Consider the following 9,231-nt stretch of genomic DNA (forward strand, 5'->3'; position numbering starts at 1 on the left):
TTATCCTATCCTAGGTATTCCTTAAAGAGGTGGGGTTTCAGGTGTCTCCGGAAGGGGGGGGGGTGAGAAGGATTACTTATCCTATCCTAGGTATTCCTTAAAGAGGAGGGGTTTCAGGTGTCTCCGGAAGGGGGGTGAGAAGGATTACTTAACCTATCCTGGGTATTCCTTAAGGAGGTTGGGTTTCAGGTGTCTCCGGAAGGGGGGTGAGAAGGATTACTTACCCTGTCCTAGGTATTCCTTAAAGAGGTGGGGTTTCAGGTATCTCCGGAAGGGGGGTGAGAAGGATTACACTTATCCTATCCTAGGTATTCCTTAAAGAGGTGGGGTTTCAGGTGTCTCCGGAAGGGGGGTTAGAAGGATTACTTATCCTATCCTAGGTATTCCTTAATGAGGTGGGGTTTCAGGTGTCTCCGGAAGGGGGGGTGAGAAGGATTACTTATCCTATCCTAGGTATTCCTTAAAGAGGTGGGGTTTCAGGTGTCTCCGGAAGGGGGGGGGGGTGAGAAGGATTACTTATCCTATCCTAGGTATTCCTTAAAGAGGTGGGGTTTCAGGTGTCTCCGGAAGGGGGGGGGGGGTGAGAAGGATTACTTATCCTACCTAGGTATTCCTTAAAGAGGTGGGGTTTCAGGTGTCTCCGGAAGGGGGGGGGTGAGAAGGATTACTTATCCTATCCTAGGTATTCCTTAAAGAGGTGGGGTTTCAGGTGTCTCCGGAAGGGGGGGTGAGAAGGATTACTTATCCTATTGTAGGTATTCCTTAAAGAGGTGGGGTTTCAGGGGTCTCCGGAAGGGGGGTGAGAAGGATTACTTATCCTATCCTAGGTATTCCTTAAAGAGGTGGGGTTTCAGGTGTCTCCGGAAGGGGGGGTGAGAAGGATTACTTATCCTATCCTAGGTATTCCTTAAAGAGGTGGGGTTTCAGGTGTCTCCGGAAGGGGGGGGGGGTGAGAAGGATTACTTATCCTATCCTTGGTATTCCTTAAAGAGGTGGGGTTTCAGGTGTCTCCGGAAGGGGGGTGAGAAGGATTACTTATCCTATCCTAGGTATTCCTTAAAGAGGTGGGGTTTCAGGTGTCTCCGGAAGGGGGGTGAGAAGGATTACTTATCCTATCCTAGGTATTCCTTAAAGAGGTGGGGTTTCAGGTGTCTCCGGAAGGGGGTGAGAAGGAGTACTTATCCTATCCTAGGTATTCCTTAAAGAGGTGGGGCTTCAGGTGTCTCCAGAAGGGGGGGTGAGAAGGATTACTTATCCTGTCCTAGGTATTCCTTAAAGAGGTGGGGTTTCAGGTGTCTCCGGAAGGGGGGTGAGAAGGATTACTTATCCTGTCCTAGGTATTCCTTAAAGAGGTGGGGTTTCAGGTGTCTCCGGAAGGGGGGGGTGAGAAGGATTACTTATCCTGTCCTAGGTATTCCTTAAAGAGGTGGGGTTTCAGGTGTCTCCGGAAGGGGGGTGAGAAGGATTACTTATCCTATCCTAGGTATTCCTTAAAGAGGTGGGGTTTCAGGTGTCTCCGGAAGGGGGGTGAGAAGGATTACTTATCCTATCCTAGGTATTCCTTAAAGAGGTGGGGTTTCAGGTGTCTCCGGAAGGGGGGGTGAGAAGGATTACTTATCCTACCCTAGGTATTCCTTAAAGAGGTGGGGTTTCAGGTGTCTCCGGAAGGGGGGGTGAGAAGGATTACTTATCCTATCCTAGGTATTCCTTAAAGAGGTGGGGTTTCAGGTGTCTCCGGAAGGGGGGGGTGAGAAGGATTACTTATCCTATCCTAGGTATTCCTTAAAGAGGTGGGGTTTCAGGTGTCTCCGGAAGGGGGGTGAGAAGGATTACTTATCCTATCCTAGGTATTCCTTAAAGAGGTGGGGTTTCAGGTGTCTCCGGAAGGGGGGGTGAGAAGGATTACTTATCCTATCCTAGGTATTCCTTAAAGAGGTGGGGTTTCAGGTGTCTCCGGAAGGGGGGTGAGAAGGATTACTTATCCTGTCCTAGGTATTCCTTAAAGAGGTTGGGTTTCAGGTGTCTCCGGAAGGGGGGGTGAGAAGGATTACTTATCCTATCCTAGGTATTCCTTAAAGAGGTGGGGTTTCAGGTGTCTCCGGAAGGGGGAGGGGGGGTGAGAAGGATTACTTATCCTATCCTATGTATTCCTTAAAGAGGTGGGGTTTCAGGTGTCTCCGGAAGGGGGTGAGAAGGATTACTTATCCTATCCTAGGTATTCCTTAAAGAGGTGGGGTTTCAGGTGTCTCCAGAAGGGGGGGTGAGAAGGATTACTTATCCTGTCCTAGGTATTCCTTAAAGAGGTGGGGTTTCAGGTGTCTCCAGAAGGGGGGTGAGAAGGATTACTTATCCTGTCCTAGGTATTCCTTAAAGAGGTGGGGTTTCAGGTGTCTCCGGACATCTCATTGTGTTGTGACATCTTGACGTGTTTCAATTCTATTTTGCAGACGTGAAGAGCTGGTTGGTGATGTTTGGTTTCCAGCTCAGTAACATCATACCAGGCTTCCCCAGACACCCCATGGATTTTGTTGACCCACCTTATGAACTACTGGCGAGCCAGGACTGCGAGACGGCTCCGGTGAGTCATTTATAAAATACATATTACACCAACTAAGACTACACAGGCGAATCTCAATGTAATTGATGTTAATTCATTGAAATATAACAGTCTGGCCTGACTCTCTACTGTCTCCAGCTGATCACCGGGGTGCAGCATGCAGTAGAGCGCCACAACCAGGCCTTCATGGCTCTGGAGGGGAGGTTGCTCAACAAGGAGCGCCGGACCAAACAAGACAAGCCTGGCTACTGGTTCGGCACCAAGATCCCCATCGTGGGCCGGGGCATGATGCTGGCCATCAAGGAGGGCCATGTGATGACTGGTGTATCAGGCCTGGCCAGCGAGGACAGCCGTAAAGTGGCCCAGGTCCTGAACAACGCCGTCTATCTGGAGGGGACCCACTACACCATAGACGGGAAGGACTGCCACTTCTTTGTGAAGCTGGGCCTGGCTGACAGTGACCTGCTGTCTCTGGGGCTGAGTGGTGGGAGGAAATCCCTGGAGAACGGCGTCAACGTGACTGTCAGCGGACGCTCTCGCCGGGGTGTCACTGTGGAGATCCACACGGCGGCGTTGTCCCTGAGCGTACGTTACGGCCTAGCGGCTGACGTGCTGGAGAAGGAGAGGGGTCGCCTGCTAGAGCAGGCCCACCAGAGAGCCCTGTCGGGGGCCTGGATGAGAGAGCAGCAACATCTGAAAGAGAGCAGAGAGGGAGGGAGGCTGTGGGCAGAGGGAGAGAGTCAGCAGCTCCTGGCAACAGGGAAGGTGCCAGGCTACGATGGGTACTATGTGCTGCCTGTGGAGCAGTACCCAGAACTGGCAGACAGCAGCAACAACATCCAGTTCCTCAGACAGAACGAGGTGGGCAAGAGGTAACAGAGCACCGCCCCTTTGACACTTCATCTCCTAGGGAGAGTAAAGGGGGTTTCCCTGGCAGTGCTGCAGGGGCATCTTGAGAGGACACGATCTCACAAAACAGATGTCTTGCTGAAGGTTAAAACAGCGCCTGAATGAGTTCAGACAATGATTTAGAAAAAGCACCCTTAACTACTAACGATAAGGAACTTACTTTTTTAAGAGGGGAAAAAAAGGGATTTTGGAAAAACTAGAAAATCTTTTTACATTTTTTTGGGGGGGGTTGGGGGGGGTTGGTATTGATGCCAATGAGGAAAAAGTGAACTGCTTTCAAACATCTAATCAGACGTACCCAACACAGCACAGACAATGGCAACCCAGTCAAGGCTTTTCTTTCTAATGGCTAAACAACTCTTCAACTGTCTCAGACCGCTGTCTGGAGAACATAGAGCCAATCATAACCATGAACAATGTTTAAGGACGCTCAGTTGTTCTTCATTCAACGTACATAGTAATATATGGTTTAATTGAACAGAGACAGATACTGAGGATGTGACATGTATGTAGATTTGTATGTTCCCGTGCAGTAGACTTTGAAATAAGACTTTCACTTGTTGTTGACTACCAAGATCAGTCAGGAAGCCCTCTCTCACTTAAAAAATAGAAATGGACTCAAAATGCTATTTATTTTAATCCGTTTTTATTTTTCTTGCTCTTTTTGTTTGCACTATATGACAATCGTGATGCATTTGTATTGAGGAAGACATTATTTTCTTTTTTTGTAAAATATGAAAGTATTCTCGATGTTTGTTTTTGATTTAATATTTGCAGCCCAAGACAACATGTTACGGACAATGTGGTGTATGTCGTGTTTTGATATTGTTTACATTTTTTTTTTTGTCTTTACAACTGTGAAACCTGTTTCCTTACACATTACCAAGTTAAATGTGTACATTCATTCAGCAACACAGATCCATGTCCAGAAAGCGGTCTAATTTGTACATTTCTCAAAAGAAGAGACTTTTACTATTGTTCTGTGAAAATCCCTAGAAGAGTGTCTACTTACATTTATTTATTACATTTGATTGGTCAAACTCGAACCTTTTACATTTGATTGGTCAAACTCGAACCTTTTACATTTGATTGGTCAAACTCAAACCTTTTACATTTGATTGGTCATACTCAAACCTTTTACATTTGATTGGTCAAACTCGAACCTTTTACATTTGATTGGTCATACTCGAACCTTTTACATTTGATTGGTCATACTCAAACCTTTTACATTTGATTGGTCATACTCAAACCTTTTACATTTGATTGGTCAAACTCGAACCTTTTACATTTGATTGGTCATACTCAAACCTTTTACATTTGATTGGTCAAACTCGAACCTTTTACATTTGATTGGTCGAAACTCAAACCTTTTACATTTGATTGGTCAAACTCGAACCTCCCCTTTCAACACAGGAGCTTTTTATTTTTTTTATTTTTATTTTTTAACCTAGTAACCACACCCAATATCTGTAAAACGTATATTTTCACTGTGAAGAACCACAGTATGGATGTCAATATGTACATGAATAGGTATCATGAACCACTCTTTACACTAGGGTGAGGATTATGTGGGATGTTTATCAGAATAAACTTGGTTTTTCATGTTGCATGGGCTGTTCTTTTCCCTCTTTCGGCAAGGAGCTGTGGTTCGACGTGCTTCCCTGGGGACAGTGGTGGACTAACTTCCACTCAGCACTTCCACTATTTTTATCATTAGCCTAAACTTTGAAAATTGCGAATAAATCAAAGCAAATTAATCTGCCAAATGCTGAGTGGCAGGTAAAATTGGCTTCCTTGGTAATGCTGAGGTAAATTAAGATTAAAGGCGGGTGTTGTATTATTCCAATTGAGATCATTGGAGGCAAACCACTTCCTGTCAGCTGCAGTGGGTTGTCATGGCTCCCAAGCTATTTTTACAGGTTTAATTATCACCTGCCAGAAGCATCTTTGAACCCTGACCTCTGCCGTATAAAGACTGACTGGAGTACAGCAGTGATGTCGAGAACGGTCCGGCTCCAAGCTAACAAGCATCTGTAATCATTAACATCTCCATTTGCATATCGGCCTGAGCGCCTCCATGACAGTAAAATAATCTATAGAACATGGGGTCAGGACAGATACTCAGCAGGTCATAATGTTCTGGACGAGTTGCACCTCATGCAGATCAAACTCACTGCTCCATGTCTAAAGCCTCATCAGTGGCGGTTGGTGACGTTTAAGATGAGGGAGGACATTACATTTTTTTATGAGCATGGCCTTTTTTCTATTACAGCATATTGGATGACTGTCATTCATATTCCATTAACCCAGTTCAATGTAACATCAATAGGTTCAGGCTACTACATGATACTCCAATGTTCCCTGTACTCATCATGAGGTTGCTTCAACCCAGTCTATGAATGAAAGTTTACAACATAGGTGCACACAGGTTGAAAGAAAGATTTGAGATGACAGACAGTGACACATTCAATACCAGATTGCACACTCTTGCCTGCATCTAGCTGATCTAGGGTGTAGTCATTAGTCTAAAAGTTGCAAACGAGAGTTTCTATTGGACAAATTCAGGTATGTTTATCCCCGTTTCGTTCCACTTGCTTCCGTTTAAGAAACATTTTTCAACAGAATCGGCGTAATGAATACACCCCTGATCACACGAAAACAGTTTACTTTCATAGCCACATACAAGCAGCTCGTTGTATTCCTTCAAGCCGTCTACACGCTCTCGTCCTCTCACCTTTTCCCTTCTCTTGTGAAAGTCAATGCACAACACATCAGCTGTCTGTGACCAGGCAAGAAAACCTCATTTGTTTACAAGCATGATAGTTGTACTTTTAGTTTATGGTTGACGTAGCTTGTTGGCCATAAGCCAATCGGCCGTTTCTCAACGAGTTCAAAGCACGTGAATGCATCCAACTGGTATTTACGAATTCACAAGTGGTAATCACCACCTTCCCATTCGGTTACGAATGCAGCATTAAACGCAGGCTGCGACCTGCAAAGTTGCGAGTTCGAAATTCCAGTTGCGACTTTGGTTTTCGAACCTTAACCAACATTCTTAACTAATCACATTTTTAATATACTAAGTTTATAAGTTTATAACTTTCTGACTGAACAGCTTTCGGACTAATAAATAAAACGGCTGGCACAGTGGACTAGACACTGGACAGAAGGTCATCGGTTCTAATATTGATGATCCTCTTTCTCAAAAATGTATATATTTCTGTGTAATTCACATTTTTATTTTAAGACAAATATTGAAAGCCTCGAGTCAATGGTGCTACCTGTCAATGATTTTAGAGGGACGGTTTAAATGGTTTGATAATCCAAATCTGTATACGCTTGTAAGAGATCTTGATACATTATAACACGTCCCAAAATACCTCCAGAGGTGGTCAGGAAAATCTTTATTTATTTATCTTGGCAAGTCAGTTAAGAACAAATTCTTATTTACAATGACGGCCTACCAAAAGGCGAAAGGCCTCCTGTGTGGATGTGGGCTGGGATTAAAAATAAAAATACAGAACTAAACACATCACGACAAGGGATCACAATCAGTTATCGTCTACAGTTAGTTCTAAAGATGTGGGCACATTCAGAATGTGGACAAGATCAGGACACATGTTAGCACCAGGTATAAACGGGGCTTAGATCTGAACTCACAGAATGACTGAAATACAAAAGAAATACAAACACTCCCTGGCCCCACACTCAGCCTACATGTGAGAGCTTTAAGCCAGTGAGGTGAGGAGCACTGCCCAAAATGAGCCACCTGACTAAACACACAGCTAAAAGGCACATAAACACATGTGTTTAGTATAGCGAACTGTAAAACTGTAAACCAGCTATAACTGGTTTTAACTGTAGCACCTCCTTTGACTAACAAGTAAAGTCTGTTGTTTGAATGATTTAACTTGTTTTTTTTTGGAAGTTCCTTAGTTACCTTACATAGTTTTCTTTACCATGAAAAGCAAATATTTGTTATTGTTGACTGAAAGAGAAACTTGAGTTTCCTACATCTCCAATCTGAAAAACAAACAACAATTAAATGTCAACTGTTATTAATTCAACTGATTACTCATCCTTTATTGAGACATTTTTCTTTGGTGAAGACGTAACAAATCTTTTTAAAAAACGAAAGTTTGCTTTAATACTTTGAGTGTTCCTGTTTTTCTTTGGCATATGACGTACAAAGTCAAGTGTGCAACAATTTAGCGAGCATAATAAAGTTACCACAAAAAAGAGACGGAAACAGGAAGTGAAAAATCAGTTGAAACTCCCAGAGGAGTTCACGGTCGTGACTAGATAGAGTACAGTTGTGACCGGAAGTGACTTCGTAGCCGGTTAGAAGAGTATTTAGCTAACCCTTTTCCTAACTTTAACCTAATTCTCCTAACCTGCTACGTTACTTCTCCTAACCTGCTACGTTACTTCTCCTAACCTGGTACGTTACTTCTCCTAACCTGCTAAGTTACTTCTCCTAACCTGGTACGTTACTTCTCCTAACATGCTACGTTACTTCTCCTAACCTGCTACGTTACTTCTCCTAACCTGCTACGTGACTTCTCCTAACCTGGTACGTTACTTCTCCTAACATGCTATGTTACTTCTCCTAACCTGCTACGTTACTTCTCCTAACCTGCTACGTTACTTCTCCTAACCTGCTACGTTACTTCTCCTAACCTGCTACGTTACTTCTCCTAACCTGCTACGTTACTTCTCCTAACCTGCTACGTTACTTCTCCTAACCTGCTACGTTACTTCTCCTAACATGCTACGTTACTTCTCCTAACATGCTACGTTACTTCTCCTAACCTGCTACGTTACTTCTCCTAACCTGCTACGTTACTTCTCCTAACCTGCTACGTTACTTCTCCTAACCTGCTACGTTACTTCTCCTAACCTGCTATGTTACTTCTCCTAACCTGCTACGTTACTTCTCCTAACCTGCTACGTTACTTCTAACCCTAACTAATGCTACGTTACTTCTCCTAACATGCTACGTTACTTCTCCTAACACTTCTGCTAACCTGCTGTTACTTCTCCTAACCTGCTACGTTACTTCTCCTAACCTGCTACGTTACTTCTCTAACATGCTACGTTACCTGCTACGTTACTTCTCCTAACATGCTGCTAACTACGTTACTTCTCCTAACATGCTACGCTAAGTTACGTTACTTCTCCTAACTAACCTGCTACGTTACTTCTAACATGCTAACCTGCTAACCTGCTACGTTACTTCTCCTAACCTGCTACGTTACTTCTCCTAACCTGCTACGTTACTTCTCCTAACCTGCTACGTTACTTCTCCTAACCTGCTACGTTACTTCTCCTAACCTGCTACGTTACTTCTCCTAACCTGCTACGTTACTTCTCCTAACCTGCTATGACTTCCGGTCATAGCTGTATTCCACCTAGTCAAAACCGCTGTACACTGTTAGGCTCAGGGATCAGGTTATCATGTTCCACAAACAGCAGCAGCAGCAGCACAGGACCGTCCAACAGGCCGTGAGACAGGCGTGCTCCCCTCCTCCTCCTCCGCCTTCTAGACTCCTGTCCTCCACCATATACACTGACAGGGAGGAAGACAAAGGCAGGTTGGCATTTATTGTTATGAATCTTGTCCTGGAGGCAGCTCTACAGATTGGTCACTAGCTGGCACAATCTCATTTTAGACCTAACCTTACCCACAGTGCCAACCCTAATGCCTAACCCTAACCTTAAATTAAGACAAAAAAAACATTTGGTTTCATGAATTTTTACAAAAT

At 44.2% G+C, this 9,231-nt stretch overlaps 1 pseudogene; it reads left to right on the plus strand.

The window, feature by feature from the left end:
* The window catches only part of LOC118371115 (teneurin-2-like), a 474,921-nt pseudogene extending 469,848 nt beyond the window's left edge, over window positions 1–5,073 (plus strand).
* The last annotated feature ends 4,158 nt before the right edge of the window (window positions 5,074–9,231 follow it).

The sequence above is a fragment of the Oncorhynchus keta genome, chromosome 11 (assembly GCF_023373465.1).
Source record: "Oncorhynchus keta strain PuntledgeMale-10-30-2019 chromosome 11, Oket_V2, whole genome shotgun sequence".
NCBI classification, from domain to species: domain Eukaryota; kingdom Metazoa; phylum Chordata; class Actinopteri; order Salmoniformes; family Salmonidae; genus Oncorhynchus; species Oncorhynchus keta.